The following is a 27,761-nucleotide window of genomic DNA, read 5'->3' as shown; positions in this document are numbered from 1 at the left end:
ATAAATGATGAGCAAAAATGTATTTCAATGATGTGAGAACCATACATTGCAACCCTTTACAACTCCCCTCTGCCCTCTCAACTCCTCAGCTCAAGATTCAGAGACAAACACCACAAATCAGGAATAGAGTTTAAATATTTATTTTATATACTTATAATGTTTCTAGAATAAAAAGCTTTGCATTACCAAACATTTTCCAAATGATGCACAGTCTGAAACTCACATCATCATTAGTTAGTGACTGCAATCCACAAATATTTGCCAGAAAGCCACAAATTATACAAGAATAGAGTTTAAAATACGCCTCAACGTCTCTGCTCAAGAATTTTGAGCAAAGCCAAAAATAATGATGAAAAATTACTCAAAAGGACACATTTTAAATATTTAGTTTATTTGTTAGTTGGGCAAACTAAAATGTCTCTTTTTAGAAGTGACCAGGGAGCACTGTGTGGTTAATGGACTTGCTCAAAGTCATACAGTAGTCAAATGCAGGTGGATGGATTTAGACCCTGTACTTTTGACTACATGATTAATTTTAACAGCTCAGTGCCTTAACTGCCAGAAAACAGTAATTCACTTAAAAAGGTAATTGAACAGGTATTGCATGGATATGCATTCTCTGAATGAGAAAAAATATGAAACTGTAATAACTGGCATAAACCAACTGTAATTCTCAGTGATTTAAGGAAAATGAAGAAGCTAGTGAGGGTCTGGCAACTACTACAGAGGATTATTTATTTATTTTATTTTATTTTATTTATTTGCAGTTTGTTTGCCAAGATAGTCCAGTTGGGCCTTGAAGAACCCGTTTTCAATGGGGTCCTGGGGAGAAAAGCTCCAGAAAATACAAGAATACAATAATACAAAATACAAAAATACAAATATACACTATAAATGGAATAAGTCACAAGAATATAAGATAAAAATTACACAATTAAGAGGGAATTTCAAAATAAACAAAGAAATGAGTTGCCAATAGATTGGCATTATGAGATCATAGTTAGTATACTGAATTTACTTCATTAGAGTTCCTATACAAATATCATGATTCCTACCATTATTATTATAAGTTATTTGACTGTAGGAGGCTATTTACAAATATGGTGGCTAGTGAAGAGAATTATGGATGAGGAAATTATGAAGGATGGGACCAAGAGCATTCCCATTGTGAAGTTAGGTGTGAGTGAAGTAGGGTTTTGAAGACAGGGAGTCTGTGGTATGGATGAGAGGTGAAAGAGAATTTCAGTGGTGTGCTAGTGAGAAAGATAGGAGGTGGTTGCCTAGTGGACAGAATTGTTTATGTAGTTCTATTAGGTTCTGGGAATTAGATCTGAGGCACCTATCAGGAAGATGGATTTTGAAGGTGGAGGCAAGAGACGGCCAGAGAGAGGGGTTAAAAATAAGTTTATGTGCTTAGATCAGTTGGATATAGGTAAAATAGTTGGGTAGTTCTAGCCAATTTAGTTGATGTAGGGAAATACAGTGATGGGTATTGGATCTATGGCCAGTTGCAAATTTTGAAATTTTATAGTAGCAGGAGGAGAGCTTTGATTTGAGGAAGACTGTAGATTGATAAGAATAGAGGCACCATATAGGAGGGAAGGGATGTGGTAGGTAGTATCAAGAAGAAACCTGGTGGAGGGAGAGATATAGCAGTTGTGTCGATAAAGCATGCCTAAATTTTATGCGCATTTTTGATATTTATTTGTAGGTGAACTATCAAACTTTAGCCTATCATCAATGAGAATTCCAAGAAGTTTTGTAGTAGCGACTATTTTGAGAGTGTTGTTATTTTGGCTGGTAATAGAGAATGAGTTTTTATCTAAGGTGGTGGTTTTGGAAGGGGTAAATATCATTAGTTTAGTCTTATTTGCATTGAGTGCCAGATGGTTATCTAGCATCCATTGTTCTGTAGAATGGAAGGCTTCCTGAGTTAATTGTGCTAGTAAGGAAGTAGAGGTGGCAGAACAGATTATAGTGGAGTCATTGGCATATTGTATGAGGTTGGTGTTTGGGATGGCATGATAGAAGTCATTTATGAAGATATTGAATAGAAGGGGACCTAGGATTGAGTCTTGGGGCACACCTGTGGGAGCATCTAGGAAAGGTGAAATAGCTTTTTTCCACTTGACTGCTTCTTGCCTACTTGATAGGTAACTGGTGAACCAGTTAATGGAGGAGGGGTATAAGTTTAGTTTTGAAAGTTTGGTAATTAGAAGATTTTTGAGAGATGGTGTCAAAAGCCTTTGACAGGTCTAAAAGGAGGGCAGATACAATATGAGCAGTGTCACAGGCCTTATTTATGGTCTCCAGGAAGGAGAGAAGGGCAGTGGTGGTGCTATGGCCTGGTTGGAATCCATGCCGAGTGGGAGTAAGGAGGTTATTGTTTAAGATATATGGTAGGAGTTGAAGGTGGACACATTTTTTGAGGCGTTTAGAAACGGGATAGGATACCAATAGCTTGAAAGTTTGGGATGTCATTGTTGTTGCCTCCTTTATGGAGTGGAATAATAAAGGCCTTTTTCCACAGTTGGGGAGCACGGCATTCTGAAATAGATCAATTTATTAGAATGCAGATAGGGAAAGCAATGACTTCTGCTGCTATTTTTAGGAACTAGGAGGGTATTTCATCAGGAGCATTAGAACATGGTTTCATTTTTAGGAGTAGTTTTTTATAGTAGACATGGGGATAGGATTCATGGAAAAGGGAAGAGGTTGGGGTTAGAGTTACTAGAGGAAGGAGGGATGTTTGGATGTGTTTGTGGGGGTGGGGATACATTATTGTTAGTGAAGGACGATATAAGTTTGGGTATAGAATTGATGAAGAATGAGTTAAAGTCAGATGCTAGGGTCAGGTCGGAGGCATGAGGGTCAGGGCAGGGGTTTTCTTTTTTCCTGCATTAAGGAGAGAGGAGATTCCATCCCAGAATTTTTGGGGGTTAGTATTATGGTTGCTTTGGAGTGTTGTAAAATAGGCTTTGCAGTCTGAAATAATATTTTTTTTTACTTTATTGCGGAGTGTCTTGTATTCATTGAGGGTGGTGGTAGTTTTAGTTTTATGGTAGCGTTTCCAAGCTTTATCTCAAAGTTTCATAATGAGCAAAGTATTCTTAGTTAACCATGGGATGGGGTTGTTTTTGTGTGTTTAGTTTTCCAGGGGGCAAAGGAGTTTAGCAAGTCTAAGAAGATTGTGTTGAAGTAGGAAACAGCATTTTCAAGGGATAATGTTTTTAGTCGGTTCCAGTTTATTCTTTTTAGTGCATTTGAGAATTCATCTGGGTTGAAATTTTTTAGACACCAGGTGGTGGTAATGGTGTGGATTTGTTGTAGGGAGGAGGGAAGATGGTGGGCGAAAGTGGTAAGGTGGTCACCTAGTGGGTCGGGAATGGTGCCACTATCAATGATGTAGTGAGAATGTGAAACTGGAATCCAATCCAGGGTGCTCCCATGGTGAAAGTCTTTGGAGGGTCTAGTTGTTGTGGTAATAAGTTGAGTGACGTTATAAAGATTTATATTTAGGGAGTTAGTTGGAGATTGAATTGTGGACCAGTTAATGTTAACATCACCCAGAATAATAGTTTCATTAGTAATGTTGGTAGAAAGCCAAGAGAGAATATCTTCCAGGATTTGGACATTGTCTCCAGGGGGGATATAAAGGGTGACTATACAGATAAGTTTATGTTTATTTATGTGGAAGAGGGCTAGGATTATTTCAGCATTGCCAAATGTGGGGATGGGTTTGGAGTAGTGGGTCACTAGAAGGGATTAGGAGTAGAGGAGAGCAACACCTCCCCCTTTCCTTTGCGTTCTATCTTTTCTAAGAATACCGTAGTTAGGTAAAATCAGTTCTGAATCTTTTATATGAGGTTTCAACCAAGTTTCAGAGATGGCTAGAATATCTGGTTGATTATGGAGAAGTCAGGCATGGAGGTTAGGGATTTTGTTGCAGATGCTTTGGGCATTTACAGCTGTGAAGTGAAGGGACCTACTTGCTAAATAGGGTGGGTGAGATGGGGAAGTTGAATTGTGTGAGGGGGAGGGGCTGTGGTTTGGGTATATATCCCCAGGCAGAAGGATAGAGATTAAGTGATGAATGTGAGAGCGTGAGTATTATTTTGCTTAGTTTTAAGTTTAAGGATAGTAAGATTTTGGATAGAGATACGAGAGGTATGTTCAGCATGTGATATGAGTTTATAGGGGAAGAGGAAAGTATTGTTGATGAAGTAGAGGCTGGGGGATATAAATGTTTGGTAGTATGCATGGTGTATGTGGTGTGAGGCAGTAGTGTGATGTGAAGGGGAGTGATTGACACACAGAGGTCTGGTGAGATACTGTAGGTAAGATAAGGTAATAAGTAGTAGTATTTCAGTAAATAATGTGGAAGTTTGGCAGGCATGATGTTTGCTTTAGATATAGGAAAGAAGTGGTATTAGGATATGTCTATTGTAGTGTAAAAGTGGATAGAGTTATAGTATAAGATAGTGATAGAGGATATAGAGTAAATGTGGGTGGATTTGAGTTGATTGGGTGTGGGTGGGGTGAGTGAGTCGATTGGGTGTTGGAGGAAGTGGGTGTGGTGTAATAGGTATAAGTGTAGGAACACTTGGGTGGGTGGGAATTGGTGATAGGGTAGGGGATCAGAGTGAGCCTGCAGGGTGAACGGAGTGGGTAGAGTCAAGGAGATGGAAGAGCAAGTCAGAGAGGAACAATCAGTGAGGTCGATAGCAAGTACAGGGAAGAAAGTCTTGGGGTGAGTCACAGATTTGCTAAGAGAGACTGAGGGGAAGGAGGGAGGTTACCAATGTTAGAGAAGGGCAATAGAGCAAAGTAGGACAGGCAATATCAGATAACTTATTTTAGTCTACAGTGCTTTAGTACAGAGGTTGGGGAAGGGCAATAGAGCAATACAGGACAGACAGGCTGAGGAAGGTCAATAGAGCAATATAGGACAGACAATATCTAGTAACTTATTTTAGTCTACAATGAAGTATTTAAAAGTAGGTAAATGCTGCCTGCTGACCCCAGTTATGAAGGAATCCATTGTGTTCCTAGCATGGCTGCCTGATGAACTCAGTTATGAAGGAATCCATTGTGTTTCTAGCATGGCTGCCTGCTGACCCCAGTTATGAAGGAATCCATTGCGTTCCTAGCATGGCTGCCTGATGACCCCAGTTATGAAGGAATCCATTGTGTTCATAGCATGTCTGCCTGATGACCCCAGTTATGAAGGAATCCATTGCATTCCTAGCATGGCTGCCTGATGACCCCAGTTATGATGGAATTGAATGTGTTCCTAGCATGGCTGCCTGATGACCCCAGTTATGAAGGAATCCATGGTGTTCCTAGCATGGCTGCCTGTTGACCCCAGGTATGAAGGAATACTAGAATACTACAAAGACTCACTGATTTACAGGCTGGGAAGGACCAAAAAGCTGGTACAACTGCAGCAGCAACTAGTTGTACTGGCAAAAAATGCTGCCAACAGCAAGACTCTGCCTATGGTGAAGAAACTAACCAATGAAGATGACCTTAAGTTCCACTTAGTGATGTTCTAGTACTATTCTACCACAGTAACCTGAGTATTAACAAAGTGGGCAAAAATCCTAATCCTAACTGACAGGTGAGGCACCAAAATATTTATGGACATGGTGGAAATGACAACATGGATTATAACAAACTTAAGAAGGAACTTCTGACCAGAGTTGGTAAAAACTCTGAATGCAAGCACTCGAATTTTATAACTAAAGTTTTAATGCAGAAAACACAGTAAGGGCACAAATGTACAGTGTCAGAAACAGTGAAGTAGACTATGACTTTTGTTTAGAAGTGCCATTTTCAGTGTTAAACACGGAAGAATCTGCAGTGTCAATGTTACTGAAGAACCTACACCTCTCATCTTTATCAAATTGCTGAAGAAAGTAACTGAAATGCTGGACCTACAGACAAGCAACAAAAACATTAAAATTGAGCAAAGGAAATACAAAAGATTAAGTAGAAAAGTGAATAAAACCAAATCTTTAAGTGCAGATAGCAAGCAAGATGTTGCCATTACATCTTACCTTCTTTTGAGCTAAAGGATGACCTCTTATGTAGAATAAAGAAAGAAAGGGAAGAAATTCTACATCAGCTGCTTGGGCCAAAACCGTACACAACACTGATAATAAAACTAGTCCACAGTAATATGCTAGGAGCTTACCCGGGGTTTGTCAAATTTATTTTTTTATTTATTTTACATTTGTTTACCGGGCTAGTCTAACTGGATACATGTCCATTTTCAGTAGAGGCCCAGGGAGATAAGCTCCTATGTAGGACAATGAAATTAACACAATCACAACTAATAAAACTTTAGACAAAATAAAAACTATTAACAGTGTCTATTACAGGTTAACACAGTAATATTTACAGTGCAGAAATACAGGCATAACAAAGGAATGGAAATACAATCAAGGTATGTTAGAGATAGTTTAATAAATTAGTTGGTTAAGGAGGAGTTGCTGTGTGTGAGTAGACAGGGTAATAAGAGAAAAAAGAAAAATTTGAGACACATATAGACTAGTCAGGTTTGGAGCAGGGGCATAACCAGTGAGTTTTGAGGAACAATTTCAAATTATTTTTGAAGCAGGATAGTGAGGGAAGTGTGGAGAGTTCATTTGGTAGGAGATTCCAGGCTTTTCCAACTATGTTAGAGAAAAGGGAGTCACCAGCCTTCTTGTTTGTTTTAGCAGTATGTATTAGAAGTTTCTGCGAAGACCTTAAGGATTCCAGGTTTTTATAGGGAGTGATTAGTGTGGAAAGAATAGGCGTTTTGGAAGGTTTGTAAAGAGTGCTATGGACTATAGTTAATCTAAGGCAAAAGCATTGGCTAGATTCTGCCAGCCAGCCATAATGAAGAGAGAACTTTTCTGGGTTTCTTATCCAAAAAACTGAACTCCATCCTGAATTTAAAAGTCTATTGATCACAATGGCCTTCCTAAAGCAGCCATTTGGATATATTGCTATGGCAATTGTGGGCCCACTAGCAAACTCTAACAATGGGAATCAGTGTGTACTAGTAATAAAAGACTATGCTACAAAGTTTACAGAAGAAGTGCCATTATGCAAAGGTAATGTTAAGTTTATTTCTAGAGAACTGGTGCTACTATTCTCCAGAGTTTGTATATCTCAGGACACAATTACTGAGCAGGCCAGTCCTTTATGTCATGGGTACTGCATCAAATATGTGGGTCCCTAATCCAGTATGCAGGTGACTCTACTATAGTCTGCTGTGCTAAAACCCTGGATAGCCTACAGAAATCCACCCAAGCATCATTTACCGCAGTCGAAAAATGGCTTCACAAGAATCATCTCTCTTTAAATCCAAAAAAATCCAAACTGATGACATTCCCTCCCAAGAAAAATACCCCTACCAACAATTGCAACCTTGAAATCTACTCAATTGGCTCTACCAAGATCGAGTTAGTAACCCATACTAAATTACTGGGATTAATAATCGATGAAAACCTCAAATTTGACCTTCACATTCAGAACTGTGTAAGTAAAACCCACAAAACACTTGGACTTCTCTACCTGCATAATAAATTCCTCTCCCTCCCAACCAAACAAACTTTAGCCTCATCATACCTCCTACCCTCACTAACCTATGGCTTCCTATTATGTTATCGAATTCCTGAAACTTCGAAGCTGAGAACATCGAACTCAGATGTTTGAAGTTCCAGGAATTCGAACATAAAAAAAATGAATAAATAAATAAAAACCCTAACAGGTATCTAACTATTGCAAGCAGCAGGGCAAGCCCCCTTTCACCCCCACACCCCAGCTCTTTAAATATACCAACTCTGAGATTGCAATATAGTGCGGCAAGGGAAGATTTCTCTTTATCACACTGTAGTGTGATCTCAGAGTTGGTATATTTAAAGAGTGGGGGGTGTGGGGGATGCAAGGGGGCTTGCCCCCTGCTTGCAATAGTTTATTTTGTTTTGTTTCTTTTTTTTTTTTTTACATTATCAAAGTTCTGCAACTTCGAACTTAAGGTTTCAACCTTATGGTGTTCGAAGTTGCAGAACTTCAATAAAGTAATAGGAACCCGGCACCCCCTTACTACTAAAGCTACAGTCTTCACTACTCAAAAAAATTGGAATCTTGCTATAAACAAGATAGCAAAATTCACCACCAGTAATCACCATTCTGCACACCACTGTCGAGCCCTCAAACAATTGCAATGGCTGGAACTCTCCCACTACCTACTTCTCTAACAGCGTACAGGTACACACAAAATAATATACAGGCCCCTGCTCTGAACTCACTAATTACCCTCTATAACTCTACTAGGCCCCTACGATCTGAAAACAAATTCCTCCTCCAAGTCCATAAACCCAAGTTACCAGTAGGACAATTACTATACTCTTGGATAATAGGCAAAGCCTGGAATAGCCTCCCATCCCTCTATCCACTCTCAGCAATGCCATTCTACATTTAAAAAGGAATTCTATCCAAATGGATATGCAACTGTTCCACTACTGACTCCGCCATAACCTAATTCACCCAAGTATTTAGATATACATACTCTAGCCTATTCTAACATTGCAAACTTCTGACTCCAACCAACTCTAACTTGCCCTAAAACTACCTACCCTTATCTCTACAAAACACTCCCCTGATGCTCTCTTCCTAGCGCTTAAACCTCCCTTCCCTCACCCATTCCTCCTCTCATCAATCTATTTTCCCCTCTCTCTCCTTTCCCATCCTATTTCTCTTCCAAAAATGCTGTCTTCTTGTAAATATTGTAAACACTATCCCCCAGATTCACAAAACCTCCGTGTAAGACTTAATATGTCTTACTTGGAGGTTGCAGTTGAATGGTATGACGTCAGCGTGCCATGAATATTCATGAGGGCACGCTGACTCATCCGTAACTCTTACACGGACTGAGTAGGCAAGCAGGGGGCATGTCCGACTGCCGAGCAGTCTAAAAGTCCACGCCCCCGCAAGGTTTTAAAAAGCATAATGTCAACAGACAAGAGCGAGTTCGCTCAAATGCACTTGCACCCAACACCACACTCCCTGACACTATAAACCCCCATCACAGTTATAAAACATAAAATATTAACTTTATTTTTTTTAAATCCACGATATAGCTGCCTGTATTTGCGCTTGTTTGTGTGGGTGTGCCCATTGCTTAACCACAGTTAGCAATTGTGACATTGAAGAGCATATAAGAACTACTTATGCAAATTAATCCAAATAGCAATAGCGTAATGGTAGAGCGTATGCACAAAGAGAAGGCATTCATGGTTCAAGTCCCACCACTCCCCTTCTTATTTATGTTTTAAATCAGTATTTGAAATAATACCAGACATATATGATTAAAATTTTATTAAAAGCAGTGACATGGCCAATGTATCAGTGAACAAAATATATATTTTTAAAGGACCCAGATATATAATAGCCTGCTGTTAAGCAACGTTTTACACAGCTAAACACAGGTGCCCATAGTTTAATAGCGCTTTACCCAGCTAAACAGAGTTGCCCATAGTGTAATAGCACTTCACCCAGCTAAACAGAGTTGCCCATAGTGTAATAGCGCTTTACCCAGCACAATAGAGTTGCCCAAAGTTTAAAAGCGCTTTACCCAGCACAATGTGTTTGCGTGGACATGCGCACCGCGCCAACCAGGGCACCGTAGGGCACTGGGGAGCAATGTAGAGCTAAGTTGCTTAAATGCAGCCACACCCCCTAGCTTGTCTAGACAGTATTAAAATAAAAGAATGACAAGGTTCAAACCCAGGACCCTTTGCATCATAATCAAAGTACAGAACCACTAAGCCATGACAACATAAGGGAAGCAGCCACTATTAATATTCATAAACTTACGAATGGTAGTTTAACCATTACTAAGCAGGTCTGCAGTCAGCCGAGAATTTTACAAAATGGCCAATCACAAAAAAGTGTGGGAAATGCAGCATATTTAAGCCCCATAAGTGGGAATACTCGCCATAACTGATTGTAGCTCACATTTGCAGTCAGAATGGCAGGTGCAGGAGAGGGTTCACGCTTCCGAGCACAACGTTGGGGCATCGGGGAGTCCAAATACATGGTTTGGCTCCTTGTCCACTGTCACAAGACAAGACTCCTGCAGGGCCAGTTCCAAGGGACATAGTACAAGGCAGAGGCTTGGAACCGGTTAGCTCGTGACCTCACAAGTGCCACAGGTGTTCCTCGGACTGGTGAGCAGGTCCGTCAGCACCATGCAGACCTGAAGAGACGAAAGCAAGACCGCCTGAACCAGTGGATACAGGAGGCCTCTGGGATGCAGAATGCCCCACAACTGAGTATGTAGCCATGGAACGCAGTATGTAAGAATTGATAATGGAGTATGTATAATGGATAGGTATGTCTCAATATCCCTTCATTTACTTTACAGCTGCAGGTGACAGTGCTGCAAATCAGCAAGCCTATGCTGATAGGCTGCTAAGGCTGCACCACCAGGCAGGTTAGTGATTATTCTGCATGTATTGTTATATAAAATATGGGAGGGAGCATGAAAGAAAGTGTTGTAGTCCAATAAACAACCATAGAATTGCCTGAATAAGTCCTCTGCATGTACTGTCAGATAAAAACGTCAGAGAGGCAGAAAAAGAGTGTAGTAACCCATTAAGAAAGGTAACATATGTCTGGAATAATATCTCTGCAGGCACTGTCATATAACATAAGTGAGTGAGCCTGAAAAAAGATTGTTCTAACCTATTAATAAAGGTATAATATGTCCTGAACATGTCTGCCATAAACACCGTTAAAACAAATAAAGGAGTGAGCCTGTGGAAAAGTGTGCAATGTCATTAATAAAGGTCTAAAACCCAGAGTGTGTCTGTGTCACAGAGTCTGAAATGTTGTTGTACCTTTGCATTATACAAACAGTATTGTTTGAAAATGTGCTGGCAACCCAGAGTTATGCAGTCCCATATAACGTGGGTGATGGAAGCGCTAGTAGCTGTGAAACATATATACAGTCCACAATAGTCAGTTACTGGCTGGCATGAATAAGTAAACCTGGCACACATGTAGCATGTAATTATTCACCAGAAATGTGAGTGTGTGTCAAGAAATGCAGGGTTCTGTACAAATCGAAGTGAAAATGTCATGTGAAAACGTCCCAGATATGTATATAAAGAAATATAAATGCAAACAAGAGATATGTAGCAGTAACATTTGCATCCTGGACAGTTAGTATGTTAGATATAGGTCAGGCATATTTTGAACTAGCCAAACCCATGACACAACCTAATGTATGGTGGCAAGTGTAATAATACAGGTAGGGGATATACACTTGCGGTCACTGGGAATGTAGTGTAGACTAAAAGGTCATTATAAGATGTTAACCGAGGTTTTTTCTACACCCTACCGTATGTGCATAAACCATGCAATTCCACACGTCAATGGGCATGTGTAACCTTAAATATTTGTTGGGACATATGTCCTATTGTTTTATAAATATTTGCATTGATGTTGATGCATGTGCCCATTTCAAACACCACGTTCATGGTGGCCTGTTGCTACCAAACATCCCTGCATGCTGTTGGAATATCCACTGTCGTTCAATATATGCATGTGTTATGCTTGCTGTTCAACTGTTGGAACCTTGGTGTGTTGGGTTAATAGGAATATTACTGCATGCTGTTACAACTAATCTGGAATGCTGTTGTTTATGTTGTAATTAAACACACCTAAACACAGAACGTATGGGAAGGCCAGTTCCAGCGGACCCACCTGTCCCTCCTCAGCTGGCGAGTGCACCTGGCACCAGCAGCTCCGGTGCCCAGCCCGGGCTCCCCTCCTCCATTGGTCCTGTGCCACCTTCGGGTGGAAGCGCTGCAGGGGATGGGTCTCGTCCCCCTGTGCAAGCGTGGGTGGAGAAGGGCCACCTGTCACCCTTCGAAGGGTCCGGGCTGTGGTGCGTAGGGAGATCCAGCATTCAGTCGCTGATCCCCTATGTCAGCTTGAGGCGAGAGTGGCGCATCTCTCGGGTGAGCCTGCCCATCCTACTCAGCCCCCAGCACAGCCACCCTTGGGGCTGTGAAGGTGCAGTGGTGACTGCCCATGGGTGGGGATCTCAGTTCCACTGTTACCATCTGTGGGCTCATGGGCTTGCGATTTCCAAACAACCTTCCCCGTCAATTGTGTTCACCCACCCCATGTGTCAAACTTCGCCCCTGTATGCGTCTTGTTTGTCTTGTCTGTTTACCTCCCCAACCTACCTCCTCAAATATACCTACATCCTCTACCTCACATTCTACTCTCACCTGAAAAAAAAATTAAAAAAAAAGGGCAATCTGTTCCCACAAAAAAATTATGCCCCATACATAGCTGCCCAATTCGCACACATGTCCGCTGGACATGTAAACTGATAATTCTAATTGGCAGTACAACATATTTTGTTGTCCTCACCCCTCTCTCAGGGGTGGAAGGTTTCAAATTTCACACCAAATTTCAAACATATGCACAGCTGTTGCTGGTAAAGAAATGGGCAGCTATGGACCTTCCCTACACCCATCCTGCACATCCCGAGCTGGTTTCCCTACTGTCTTTCCCTCTTTGTGCCCCCTTTTTCACCACTTTCCTATCTCCCCATTTTCTTTTCTTTAAAAGAAATTAGCGCGGGGGTTAGCGGGAGTAAGCACTTTTAAGCAGTAGTTAGCAGGGGTGCGCAGGTGTGAGCTTGTGTGCGCTTAGCTAAGGATTGCTAAGTGTCACGCAAACCCGCTTACAACTGCTTAAAAGTGCCTTAGTCACTCTGTATGACAAGGCCCTTGTACTTCTCAGCAGCAAAATAAAATACCCTTGTCAGTCTCGAACCCGGGACCTTGGACGCACCAATCTGCATGAAGTACCACTACACCACAGCAGATATACAATAGCTTAGTGCTGAAAGCAATATATCATGCATTACCATGAGTAAATGTAAAGGGAAAATAGGAATGGCATAACACAAATCTTGTTCTGTGGGCCTTAACCAGCAGGTGTTGTTGAATTGCATGACATGACTGTGAAAAGAGAATCAGCCATGCTAGTAGGGAATAAGGTTACAGTAGCAGCTTCCAAACCCCACATAGTATCAGAGCAGGATAAACACTGGCATATTTGCATAGGTCACAGGCCAGACCTCCCAACAGTGACTGCTCTACAGTGATGACACTGATTTGTAAACAAATGTTAGCTGTGCCCCTCTGACTCCCTGTGAAATGTACTAACAGTAGGCAGAAAGGTGTTGAATCTCACTTAATGACAAATGTCAATAAGTGAGAGTAGACACCGCTTGCACGTCAGAAAAGGTGTAGTAATAGATATGCTTTGAATCCCCCAAAGTTTGAACTGCAAAACGTCTGAACTATATGACAGGTGTATCCCAGTTATATGTACCTTTCCCTGAGGCTGTTCAAATAGATACATGACAGTATCTGAGGCCTGGAAGAGTCAGAAACACACAGGCATATCAGCTTGTCTGCTGTTACACACTCTGCAAATAGCTGTAGAATGAATCCCACAAGCATGCCCTTATGTAGAAGTACAACACAGAAATATCAAAGGATGTAGCCATATACTGCTAGCAACCACCTGTGACAATGCCATTGTTCAGGTGCTGAAAACACTGCTGTGGTGCACAGTCAAAGAATACTAGGCTGACCTCTATCTACCATCTGGATATGTCCACAGGTGGGAGCTAATCAGACAGACTACAAGCCTTCATAGACTTACAGGTACACAGCAACTCTGCATGTTCAGTAAGATAAACATCACATGATAATAAATAATGCACTCTGCAGTTCTGCACCCCTACCCAAAGGTACTATATACCCATGTAGTCAGGCACAACCAAGGGTGTAGGTAGGCATACACAGTACAGAAATATGTCCAGTTGTCCTGAGCAGACTGTGCTAATGTCAACACAAACAAACCACAAACTGTTCAGAAGTGAGTAACGTACTAATGACAGTATAGCAGTTCACAAACAGTGCATGTGCCTGATATTCATAACTGGTAGTACAACATACTTAGTTGTCCTCACCCCTCTATCAGGGGTGGAAGGTTTCAAATATCCCACCTAATGTATTGTATATGCACAGCTGTTGCTGGTAAAGAAATAGGCAGCTATGGACCTTCTCCACACCCATTGTGTACATCCCAAGCTGGTTTCCCTACTGTCTTCCCCTCTTTGTGCACCCTTTATCACCACATTCCTATCTCCCCATTTACTTTTCTGTCAAAGAAATGAGCATGGGGGTTAGCGGGAGTGAGCACTTGTAAACAGTAGTAAGCGGGTTTGCACCAGTGTGCGCATGTGTGCGCTTAGCTTAGCATTGCTAAGATATGATAGTCTACGCCAAGCTTAGCTTAGTATTGCTAACATAAAATAAGCTAAGCTAAGCTTAGCATTGCTAAGCGTCGCACCAACCCGCGCAAACCCGATTACAACTGCTTAAAAGTGCCTTAGTCACTCTGTATGACAAGGCCCTTGTACTGCTCAGCAGCAAAATAAAATACCCTTGTCAGTCTCAAACCCCACACCTTGGACTCACCGGTCTGCATGATGTACCATTAAGCCACAGCAGATATACAATAACTTGGTGCTGAAAGAAATATAACATGAATTACAAGGAGTGAATGTAAAGGGAAAATAGGAAAGCAATAGAAATACATTGCAATAATTACTGTTGTATGCCAGTTAATTCCCTAATTCCAAAAGAAAGTACATACTCCCATGTATTCAGTGTTAGCATTAGGAGGTGTGAGTAAACTTACACACTGAGAAGAGTGTACTGGAAGAAGCAACAGTCAGGTTTCAGTACAACATTCATTTCACTGGCTACAACCCAGCTTCAGATATGAGACATATACCAACCTTCTGAATGACACAACAGTATCCACAGCAAACAAGCATGGTCCCCACCTTGCAAAACTGAAAGGCCTACGCCTACCTAACCTATCATTTTAAAGCAGTGTCCTGAAATCACAGTGAGAACTGCAATTACCACACAGCAGGCTGCATGCAATTACTAAATAGTGGGCACCAATTGGTGCAGAGGCCATCACATGCACATGTGCAGATACCTACAAAAGCAGCCTGTACTTGCTGTCCACACATGCAATCATATCATTGCAGCAACTGGAGAGAGAGAGAGCAAAAGCAAGAGAGACAGACAGACAGAGACAGACACACAGACAAACAGAGGCAGTTGGAGACACCAAACCAAAAAAAAAAAAAACACGTCAACAGGTACAACAGACAGAGGTGAGAAATACAAAGGTAAGGTATGTAACAGAAATGTATTTGCTGGCATCCAAATGATGTGTCTGAAGGGTACTATACTGTGAACCCTCCATATGTGGTAGCAGTCCGTATCTATATGTATATGCAGATGTGCATAGGGCAAGGGACATACTGCAACTGTTAGTGAAGGCTGGCCATATATATGTAGTTGAAGGTTGCTATGTGCACATATCTATGTAGGTTGTAGTGTGTGGCATTGAAAACAGCAAGCAGTGCAGGTATATACCATGTGGTGGTTAAATGCTGTGGGACTGAGTTACAGCCAGTGAGGTCTGCTACAGCTATACGGCCTGAGGACGGCGAAATACATTCTGCACAACACTGTGCAATATTATTACATAATTGTATGTCTCACAACTGTTTCATAATATTCCCACCATGAAAGGTGGGCAGTATATGTGCCTATATGTGCATGTATATGTACAACAATGGATGTTTACAAGTATGTGTATATATATATATATATATATATATATATATATATATATATATATATATATATATATATATATATATATATATATATATATATATATATATATATATATATATATATATATATAGATATATAGATAGGTAGCTATATAGATATATATATATATATATATATATATATATATATATATATATATATATATATATATATATATATATATATATATATATATGTATAGATATATACATATATAGATATATACAGAGATATATAGATATATATACAGATATATATTGATATATATGGATATATATAGATATGTATATATAGATAGATAGATATATATATATATATATATATATATATATATATATATATATATATATATATATATATATATATATATATATATATATATATATATATATATATATATATATATATATATATATATATATAGTGAGAGGGAGACATGGGGTCAGACGTATTGCAACAGGTGCCTGGTGACCAAGGCATGGACTGAACACCAGTGTTGATTCTGCAGTTCCATACCCCATTCCAAAACACTTTACCCACTAACTACCAGATAGGTGGTTGCCTGCCTAACACTGAAGGTGTCAGAAGGGAACATGGGACACAGGTGGACAGTAGCCTCCCCTTTGATATTCACAGTGCCACACTAGTCTTGTAATCTGTCTACGTGGTACGTGTCATCACAAACGTTGTGTCATGTACGGAAATATAGGTCAGTGTTCCCCTGTACTCATCACAATGCCCCGTGTGGTATGTACCTCACATGACAACTACAGCAAGTGGAAAGGCCACAGACATACCTCACAAAGAGTAATACTGCCCTCAAACACATACCCTATGCAGACTGACTGACATAACCACAGCTGCAGTGCGTTGCATACCGGCCACCCAGAGGTTACCTCTGCCGAACATACAGAGGTATGTCACACGCATAGCAGTCAGACAACCACCATGTCAGCACCTCACAATCCCACCGGGTTACACGGCCTAGGTCCCTAATCCCTGCCACCTCACTAAACAGCACATGCTGGAGGGATAGGCTCCTTTTGTCAAATATGCCATACTCTGGAGTAAATCACCCAGCATTAACAAACAAGGCTCCTCAGTAGCAGATGTCATACATACCCCTGATGATTGTCTGGGGGATAGTGTATCCAGTTGACAGGAGCAAGTGAAATCAAATTACATGTGTGTCAAAGGCCAGGGTAGCATATGGCTAGGCTGCTGTAGGCCCTAGGGCCAATAGCGTATTACCTACCTATGACACAATGCACACATACATGTACTCAGTGCAACACCTGCTATGTGAGGTGGAATGAGTGTGACATTGAATGTGTACAAGGTCTGTAACGGTGTGATAGCTTTGTGTGAGGTTGTTTCTGTCATGGTCGTTTGTGTCCTAGGTATGAGGCCAGAGAAAGATGTGTCAGTTATTGGGATGCAGACATAGTAGGATGGCATATGTTGTGACGTAGTTCCTTGTGTACGATTGTGGTGTCCCTTCGTAGGCTGAAGCAATACATGTATGCTCAGTAAGTGGTACTGCTGGTGAATCCAGCTGACATTTGAACTGTTGTACTACCTGAAGCTGTAGGCCTAAACAGCACAGTATGGTGTATGTTCACATTCCCTGGTAACACTGTCTTGTGTGTTTCCTGTAGTCTGCACAGATTACATACCTCAGGCATAGGTATCTGTAAATAGGGGCACACAGTACTGTAAGGTACACAAGAAATGCTCATCTGTGTCAGCATACATTTGTGTGTTGTATGAATGTCTGATGTGTGTGTAATGATGCCTGTACCATGTCCGCAATCACATGTGTGTTGCAGGGTTTGCGTGTGTACCTAGCAACATGTATACTCTGTTACAGCAGTATGCCAGCTATATTAACAACTGTGCACATATGGTAGGTAGGGGTATGGCATTAACGACTAGGGTGGGTTACTGGTTACTTCACATTCATTGCAATGGATGACATATTTCTTCATGCATTACCTTGATATGTACCCCCGTGGCGAGGCTGTGCATTGGATCCCAAACAGTGTGCCGAGTACTGGTGTATACTGGTTTGTTATATGGAGTGTGGCAGGCACTGTCAGCCAGTTGTGGGCTGAGCACTGATCTGTGGTATTGAATATGTGTATCCTCTGACAGACGAACAGATGCTATATATGGCAGTTAACTGAGCTGATCCAAGGAAGGACATTGAGGAAACTCGGAGCTATAATATATAACCTTGAGTATCCTGTTTTTGTTTATTTTGTTCTTTATTTCTTTGTTTTTTATAGCACTTTGTGTACTGTGTATTTTTCTAGCTAGTTTCACTGTGTGTGAGGTATTAACTGGAAATTGTCCACTTTTATTAAGCATCTGTTGGGTTGTTTGTTTCTGATAACTTGTTGCAGTTAAACTCTTTTTTGTAGAGGCTCCTTTAGCTGTTTAAAACTTTAATTTAAAGGCTCACTGCTGCTTTTCAGCTGTGAGAAACATTTCTGCAGTTTGTTTCCCACCCTCTCCCTGTTGGTATAGTGTTTTATAGTTGGTGGCTTTGCAGTTGCCCGCCCCTAGTGTAAATTTGATCTGGGACCCTCCTCCCAGTCTAGTGTCATTACCTCATTCTACCCAGTACAGGGAGAACATTTGAGAAGGCCAATCAGCTTAGTTTCTGCTACTCCTTTCTCTCTTTCCTTTCTCTCTTTCCACTAAAAAAAAAAATGTATCTGCTTTTACTGTATTTGTGTTTCTTCCTACTTTATTTTGCTTTTGAGTCATCTTAAAAGTGCTCAATTGTATTTATTACTGCTTGGTGTAACTCATTCTAAACCTTTTAGTTTAAGCGCTTGGGCTTCAGACCAGTTGTTTTACATTAAGACGTTTTGTGGTGTGCACTGTAGTGGCAGAACAGGTAGCTTACATCCTTCTAAGTTGGGAACTGCTGATTGAGGGCTCAGTGTCTGTTATTCTAAAAGTGCATTCATTCTGGTTTAAGCACTTGGGCTTCAGGCCAGTTATTTTACATTAAGATGGTTCGTGGTCTGCACTCTTGTGGGAGGAGAGGCTGAACTCTGCCCTTCTGAGCTGGGAATTTCTGGTTAAAGGCTTATAGTGCCTGCATATTTAAACTGCTTCTTACTGAAATTGGTACACCTTGTTTGCTGTAGCATAGACTAGATCCAGGCCTGCTGAATCTAGCTTTGTTTGTATAACTTGAGCACTAATCCAGACATTCTTTAAAGTATTCAATTGTATTTATTACTGCTTGGTAGTAACTTGATTAGAGTGTAGCTATCATTCGAAGTCTTTTGGATTAAGCACTTGGGCTTCAGACCAGTTGTTTTACATTAGGAAGGTTTGTGGCCTGCACTGTGGTGGCAGGACAGGTAGCTTACATCCTTCTAAGTTGGGAACTGCTGATTGAGGGCTCAGTGTCTGTTATTCTAAAAGTGTATTAGTTCTGGTTTAAGCACTTGGGCTTCAGGCCAGTTATTTTACATTAAGAAGGTTCGTGGTCTGCACTCTTGTGGGAGGAGAGGCTGGACTCTGCCCTTCTGAGCTGGGAATTTCTGGTTAAAGGCTTATAGTGCCTGCATATTTGATCTGTTTCTTACTGAAACTGGTACACCTTGTTTGCTGTAGCATAGACTAGATCCTGCTGAATCTAGCTTTGTTTGTATGCTTGCTGTTTGTTTGCTTGTTATTTCCCTGAAACGCTAATTCCACCTAAAACACGGCTTTTCAGCACTTCTGTGGATCCCTAGTGATATATGCATTGCTTACTGTACTTATTTCCTTGTTTCACTTGAAAGAAAGTTACTGTTTGTCATTTTTGCATTTAAGTTACCTGTAACACATTGCATTTAAGTTACCTGGCACTTGCTCACAAAAGCAATTATATAAGTCAGCACTAAAAAATTAAAAGCACTACACCCTCACAAACTCCCCTTGAGTACATTGTTCCCCATTGGCCCTTTTTTCAATTATAAAAGAATTCCCAATACTATTCTAGCATGTCCAAAGGTCAGTTGTCAATCTCCTCTCTGGTCCAGCTGGTGAATCTGGGAATCTTGAGGCAATGTTACAACTGCCTCATGTACACAGACAACCCTCTCCTCCTCCCAACAAATTCCAACACATGTGAGAGATGCAACCATATAGCCAAACTGGAGGTTAAGCTCTCTCAACTCAGTACTGGCATAACCAGTCAGGAGGAGAAGGAAACCACACTCACTACAATTCCAGTCTCACATAGACCTACCACAACAGCAAACCAAACACATAAACACACAAAACATACTGAGGCTCTAAATAAAAATCTGCCTAAGCAGCAGAGACCTCCAAAGCAGACACCCAAGCAAATCACCCCAAAACAAAACACATGCAACACATAGCTCACAAAGCCAGTGTGCTAAACAGTCACAGCCCTTAAGGCTAAACAACACACCTGATACACTAGTAATAGGTGACTCTATCGGCAGGCACACTGACGTCCCGCTCACCAGGCTGAACAAGGAGAAGGTCACGGTGAGCTGCCTGTCGGGCGCTAGGATCCGCCACATAACACAAGCACTCAGGTCACTCCAAGGCAAGTACAAATATGACTCAGTCATTGTCCATGCTGGTGTGAATGACCTGAGACGCACTCCTGGACTACATGAAAAGAGACATAGAGGAGCTCTCTGAGCATGTAGCCCAGGCCGGTATGACCCTGACCTTGAGTAGCATCTTACTCTCACCAAGAATGATGCTACAATATGAAGACAAGATAATCAATTTCAACAATTGGCTTAAGTATTGGTGTCATTCAAAGGGGATCCAATGCCTGTCAGCCTGGGATGACATGCTCGACAAGCCACGATGCTTCGCTAGGATGGCTTGCACCTGTCACCCCTGGGCTTTTGGATATTGGCAAAGGCTCTTGCTACCCCCATAGTGCCTTTTTTAGGCAAGGCTCAAAAGACAAACCCACCTCCATAGGTATCACAAGGGATAAGAAACTAAGAGTAATGCTACTCAACGCCAGAAGTCTAAACCTCAAGATGCACGCACACGAAACTCTCCTTAGCATGGAGAACATCGATATCTGTGCAGTAACAGAAACCTGGTTCAAGGCTCCCGAGAGCACCCCAGCACTACCAGGTTATACCTCTTACCATGCTTTTCAGCCCCAAAACTTGGACCGAACCACAAAAGGAGGGGGAGTATCAATATTCGTCAAAGATACCCACACCTCCAGGTTGGTGGCACAGCACAAAGCGACAGAGACTATCCATGTGCAACTCTCAGTGGGTAAAACTGCCTTCCAGTTTATAGCCTGCTACAGACCACCCTCCCAAACCCAGGAACCCCACTTGGCCTTCCTGAGAACACTGGAAAATATGAAGGTCTCTCCAAACACCATTATATTGGGTGACTTCAACTACCCAAACATAGACTGGGAGCATTACTCTAGCTCCAACACCCTAGCCCAAAGGTTCCTAGAATTTATAAACTCAATGCTATGGAACAACTTGTTACCACTCCCACAAGAGGGGAAAACATACTGGACCTGATCATCACCAACATGGGGACTCTATGCTCCAGAGCAGAAGTGTATCCCTCACTGGTAAGATCAGACCATAAACTAATCTCACTAGATATTCACATCCCAACCCCACCCCCTGCCCAGAAAACCACAGTGAAAAACTTCTCTAAAGCAAATTTCATACTCCTCAAAACTGAGGTGGAATCCTTCAAAGCCCCTGGGCCTGTGGAAAATATGGCCCAGACCGCAGAATCCTTTATAAATGCATTCTATGAATACCTTCAGGAATGCATGGATCATGCAATCCCAAATAAAACCAAGACCCAATCCTCCAAAGGCAGACGTCCTGTCTGGTGGACCCCAGCCATAAATAAACTATACAACAGAAGGAGGAAGCTACTACATGATAGAGCAAAATCCCAAAAAGGGAAGGCATCTCTGATCAGTATTAGCAAAAAACTACGGGCACTCATAAAATCGTCTAAGGCCAGCTTTGAGACAAAAATTGCACAGGACACTAAGGATAATCACAAGGCTTTCTTTAGTTATGTTATGAACCTGGGTGGGAATTCCCAGATATGCTCAGAATTAGTCCAAAATGACAAAAAATACACCGAATCCACAGACATTGCCAACATCCTAGCTGACAGGTTCAGTGCAAACTTCTCCCCCCCTCCCCACCAAAAGGACAAATATCTATCCCAGCAGAGTGCTGCCCACCTGACATCTCAGATGCTCAGGTAAGAGCCACCCTCTCCAAAGCAAAAAAAACAGCATCAATGGGACTAGACCGTGTCCCGGGCTGCGTCCTACATGAACTCCAAGAAGAGCTAAACCCAAACATAAAACTACTGTTTAATCTCAGCCTTACTACAGGATATGTACCCAAAGAGTGGCGTACAGCAACAGTGGTCCCTCCCCACAAAGATGGTGCCTCAACAGATCCTGGAAACTATCGCCCCATAAGCCTGACTAGCTTGGTCTGCAAAGCTATGGAAAGGATCATCATGGACCTCATAAATAAATATATTGGGGACCTACAGACACTGAATCCTACCCAGTTCAGCTTTGTTAAGGGCAGATCCTGCCTCTTAAACCTGGTCGATTTCTTTGAAACATTCACCAAGGCCATTGACAAGGGGAAGGTGGTCCACACAGCCTACCTGGACCTTGCAAAAGCCTTCGATACAATACCCCACTCGGGCATTATAGATAAGCTCACCAGCTTAAATATAAACCCCTATGTCACTAGATGGGTTGCAAACTGGCTCAAGGACAGAACCCACATGGTTAGAATTGCTGGAGCCATGTCAGACTCCAAACCAGTTACAAGTGGCGTCCCACAAGGCTCAGTCCTGGGACCTCTCTTGTTCGGTATATATTTCTCGGAAGTACAGGCCAACATGGAAGGACTGTGGCTGACCAAGTTCGCAGATGACTGCAAACTGGGCACCATAATCGACTCTCCAGCTGACACAAGCATCCTCCAAAAGGGCCTCATAGAAACAGACAACTGGTTCCAGAGCCATGGCCTCAAGCTAAACGCCAAAAAGTGTATAGTCATCCCTTTGGCAAAACAAAGTGCCCACAAATTACCACATAGGTGGTAATCCATTAAGTACAGAAGAAGTAATTAGGGACCTGAGGACCCAAGTTGATAGCAATCTCTCATTTGACAATCACGTGGCCAAAGTGGTTAGAAAAGCATTTTATATAGCCCACCTAATCATGAAGGGATTCACATCTAGATCAGGGGAGGTCATCGTGCCTCTTTACTCATCCCTCATCAGGCCCATAATTGAGTACAATGCCCCTTTTGGGATGTACCTTACCAGACACCTGCAGCAACTGGAAAGACCCCAAAAGTACCTCACTAAGTGGATCAAAGGGCTCAAACAGATGCCATATGCTGCCCGGTTAAAGAAACTCCAGCTCTACTCAGTGGCATACCACCTGCTCAGAGGCGATCTGTGCCTGACGTCTGTGTCCAACCCAGAATTAATGGACATGCTGCACCTCAGAAAATCCAAATCCCATCGAGCTACGCGCTCGAGAGACTTGAACCTCAGCACTGAAATAAATAGGACATGCTGGAGGGACAGATTCATAACCCAGAGGCTTCCTTCACGCTGGAATAAAATCCCAGTCCAGGTTAGGCAGAGTCCCTCACTGACGCTCTTCAAGAGGAATCTTGATGAGTGGATGGAAGATCATAGGTTTACCCCGGGTATCACTTCTGTGTCACTGTTAGACAGAGGCACAGTATACTAACCTCGAAAAAGGGCATAGCAAAATTAATTTAAAATGGGTGGCGAAAGCCAAACACACTCTGGCTAGGCTTATAAATGCCCTAGGGCAGATAGCCTAGTATGAACCTATGAACCTATGAACCTATGAACTGATATCTGTACTGTATAATGTTAAGTGCGCCACATGACTTGCTCACAGATATCGTTTACTTGTCTTCCAGGCTTATGGCTCATCAAAGGAATCCCTCCTACACAGCCGCAGAGGAACAGGAAATCCACCACAGCCTGGTTCAGCACTATACCCTGCTGTTTTCCAGGGCCAGCCAGCACCAGCATGAGCGTACTGCACTGTGGCAAGAACTTGTTCATCGGGTAAATGACATAGGCATGCATAACCGGACATATGAGCAGGTATGCCATCACTGAAGTGATTTAATTAGACATGTACGGCGGCGTGCGTCTGATATCCATAGACAACAGCTTGCCACAGGTGGTGGGGTGGTCATACACCCCCCCACCAGAGTGGAGGAACTGCTCCTAAGTGTAGTGGCTCCCTGCCTACAGCAGCAACAACATCACACATGTGTCATCATGGAGGACGGAGCCACCCAGCATGGTGACATGGAGCGTGCAGGTAACATGCCATAGCTGTAGACTACTGTTACCTGTATTGTTAGATTATGCATATGTGAGATGTGTACTGTGTTTAGCAAGTTGTGCTGCCTATTGTGTGCAATACTGATATTTTGAATGGTATCCATACACCTATGCCTGTTGTTCTACTGTAGTTTAGCACACTCACAGTAGCAATGCCACAGTTGTGGCCACTGACATGCTGTGCATGTTTGCTGTGAGACGTTAAACATCTCAGTAAAGTCAGTAGCTGCCTCAATCACATGCAATGCACAGAGCACCAGACACAAATGTGGCAACACTGTACATTGGATAGGCATAGTTGACACACATGTACACAACATAACACGTTTGTCATATGCAGTACACCTCAACATGCTACACATAGTGTAACCGGACACCCGCTGCCAGGTCACACTTCAGTATCCCACATGTCATCCACACACCACACATAATCTACCTGAGGGGTAGGGGCCTAGCATGGGGCTGTGCAACACTCTTCAACACATAACACAGTCATGTTAGGCAATGCTCCCTATTGGGCACCTCACACACCCTTGTGCAACATGGCTGTGTAATTGTGAACTTAGCCATGGCACTGTGGTTCAGGTACAGCATGCTAGGCCATGGTCTAGCACACTTTAGTGGCCTTGAGTGACCACATGATGCATGATGATGATGGCTAATGGTACTACACCCCATACAGTTACAGTGACCACAGTACTACACATAGCTGTCATTGCTTTGCACCTCCATGTTGTGTGTGTGCACACATATACACCTATACACATTATGCATAGCATGTTGTGTGTGTGCAAACATATGCAACTATACACAATATGCGTAGCAGTCGCATTCTGTACAAAGTGACACATATTTGTCCTGGAATTATATTGGGTATATAGGTCACATGACACACATTGGGTATGTGTGATGTTGAATGTTGCAGTCATGTACCATGCAATGTCATGGCTGGCACTGGCATATCTGGAATATGACCCACACTCACCATAACCACTGTACAATGGCCATGTCCAGGATTTGTATTCCATCATGTATACATGCACCACTCATCCCGTGTGTGTACATAGCATGCATGTGCTACACCTGTGTCCACAATTATCTGCTACAGACACAGACACTGCATTCAGACATGGAAATCCATGTGACACACAGATAACACATGCAGCCATGGTATGTATACCTGTGAGTGATGGTGCACAGGACATTGCAGAGCTTATAATACTTGCACAGAAATGTTGTGTCCTTGTACACATTGTGTTCCAGGGTGTAGGCAATCACTGAACATGTACACACATGCACCACAGCCATATACACTGTCATTAACTATGGCTGTCTACACTCACACTGCATGGACTTGATCAACACATATTCTGCATGCTGACACATGTGACGTGACAGTTTGCCTTGTGATACTGTCACCCACCTTCAACCACTATTGAGTATGTTTTGCATTGCTGTTGTGTGTGTGTATCTGCTGTAGTGAGGAGTGTGCATGTGTTCCTGCGTGCATGTGTGCATGTGTGCATGTGTTCATGTGTTCATGTGTGCATGTGTGCATGTGTGCATGTGTTCATGTGTGCATGTGTGCATGTGTACATGTGTTCATGTGTTCATGTGTGCATTTGTTCATGTGTTCATGTGTTCATGTGTGCATGTTTGCATGTGTCCATGTGTCCATGTGTGCATGTGCAGACCATAAAGTGTGTTTCCTGTCTTCCTCTCACAGGTGCTGAGTTAAGGGTTGGCGAAACCAGCAGGTGACCTGAAGCCACTGGCATGAATAGTGGTGATGATGACACATGTATTTTGGCACAGGGAGATTTGACAGGGTCTGTTGTTGGTCCGCCAATCGAGAGTACACAGCGTTCAACCCCATCTATGTGCACACTCATACTGTCAATACATCCCTCACCACCAATGGCCACAGGCGAGGGACAGCATACAGTTGGCATTGACCAGGAGAGTGCGGTACCCATGGCACTTGCATTCCCTCACAGCAGCCATAGCCGTAGACCCGGAACAGTACCACATAAGCGGAGGTCCATGGGTTCTTGGGGGAGCACCACTGGTCATATTGCCCCTGGCAGGCGTGCCCTCACAGGTCTTATGACGACCAGTATGTTCCGGGCTGTAATGCAGGCTCAGGCACGTATGGAACGGTACACCAGGCAGGGACTTAGGGCGCAGAGGGCACATTACACCACTATCAATGACAGCATCCGTGACCTTGCCGGTGCCATCCGGACTTACACCGAGGTCATTGATAGACGTTGGTGGGAGACAATAGATGCCCTCCACAACATGTCTTCCTTGAGCCAGGACCGTGTGGGATGGTTGTGACATCAACACAGACACATGCCAGTAACAGCAACAGCTGGCGGTGGTCGCGGACGGCCCACAGTTCACAGCCGCTCCTGTAGTGGCAGTACCAGCCCCAGCAATGCTGGGGCTGGCCTGTCCATTGACCATCCCAGTAGACCACGTGCACGTGGCTCTGGCCAGTCCCAGCAGGGACATGGGTCCAGTCATCATACCTCTGCCTCTGATGACAGTACCCAGTCAGGGTTGGTACCAGATACTGTCCGTAGCACCCCTGCCAGGCACAGGTACTGTGTCCATGGCCAGAGTGAGTGATCTGTACAGCCTAGCAGGTACAGTCTGTGGCTGTCCCCCAAACGACTGTATATGGCAGCCACATGGTGGAGCTGTGTGCATGCAGACACACACACATTAAGCAAACAACTAGGGCTCACACATACACACACACATTACATCAACATTGGCCCATGCTGTACTGTTGTCCCTCACACACACACACACACACACACACACACACACACACACACACACACACACACACACACACACACACAGACATGTCGATTGGATGGGTCAATGTCAGGCTCTGGCAAACAACAAAACGCCCTGTGCATATGATGATACCTGTGCCGCCTCCTGTCATCTGCATTATTGATGGAGGGACAGGCTAACATGGTGCTGATGCACAGGGTGACACTATAGCAGTGTAGCAATAATAGCAAGTTGTCAACAAGGAAGTGTAACTACATCCTTGTAGGTATATCTGAGCAGACATTATGCATCAAAGCTCTGATTGTCAATGTAGCATTGTTTACACCACTGTTAGGTCTGAGTATGTATTATCCACCCATGTGCCACTTGACTGATGTGTAATGTGTTGCCAGCATGTGCTAGTTAGTGGACAGTACGTGTGTGATGTGTGCAGTACAGATTAGCAAGTGTACATCTGTGAACATGGTGGGTGTGCACTGTCTGGATGTACGTGCATAGTGGACACATGGGACGTGTGGCATACCCTGTCATACACATTGTTAACATCTCATAGCATCTTTCAACGGCCAGTATGCATTCTACTACAGTTATGTGCTAACATGGGTAGATGTGTGTATGACATGGGTTGACACTATGCTGTGGGTGATACCATTGATATCTGTCAATGATTTGCAGTCTGGTAGTATACACAACCTCAACAGCATGACTATAAGCAATCATTGGATGATG

Source organism: Protopterus annectens, chromosome 14.part0 (assembly GCF_019279795.1).
Source record: "Protopterus annectens isolate FY-2018-M chromosome 14.part0, PAN1.0, whole genome shotgun sequence".
Classification (NCBI taxonomy): Eukaryota; Metazoa; Chordata; order Ceratodontiformes; family Protopteridae; genus Protopterus; species Protopterus annectens.
The sequence above is the reverse complement of the archived record's forward strand: the minus strand, read 5'-3'. Positions refer to the sequence as shown.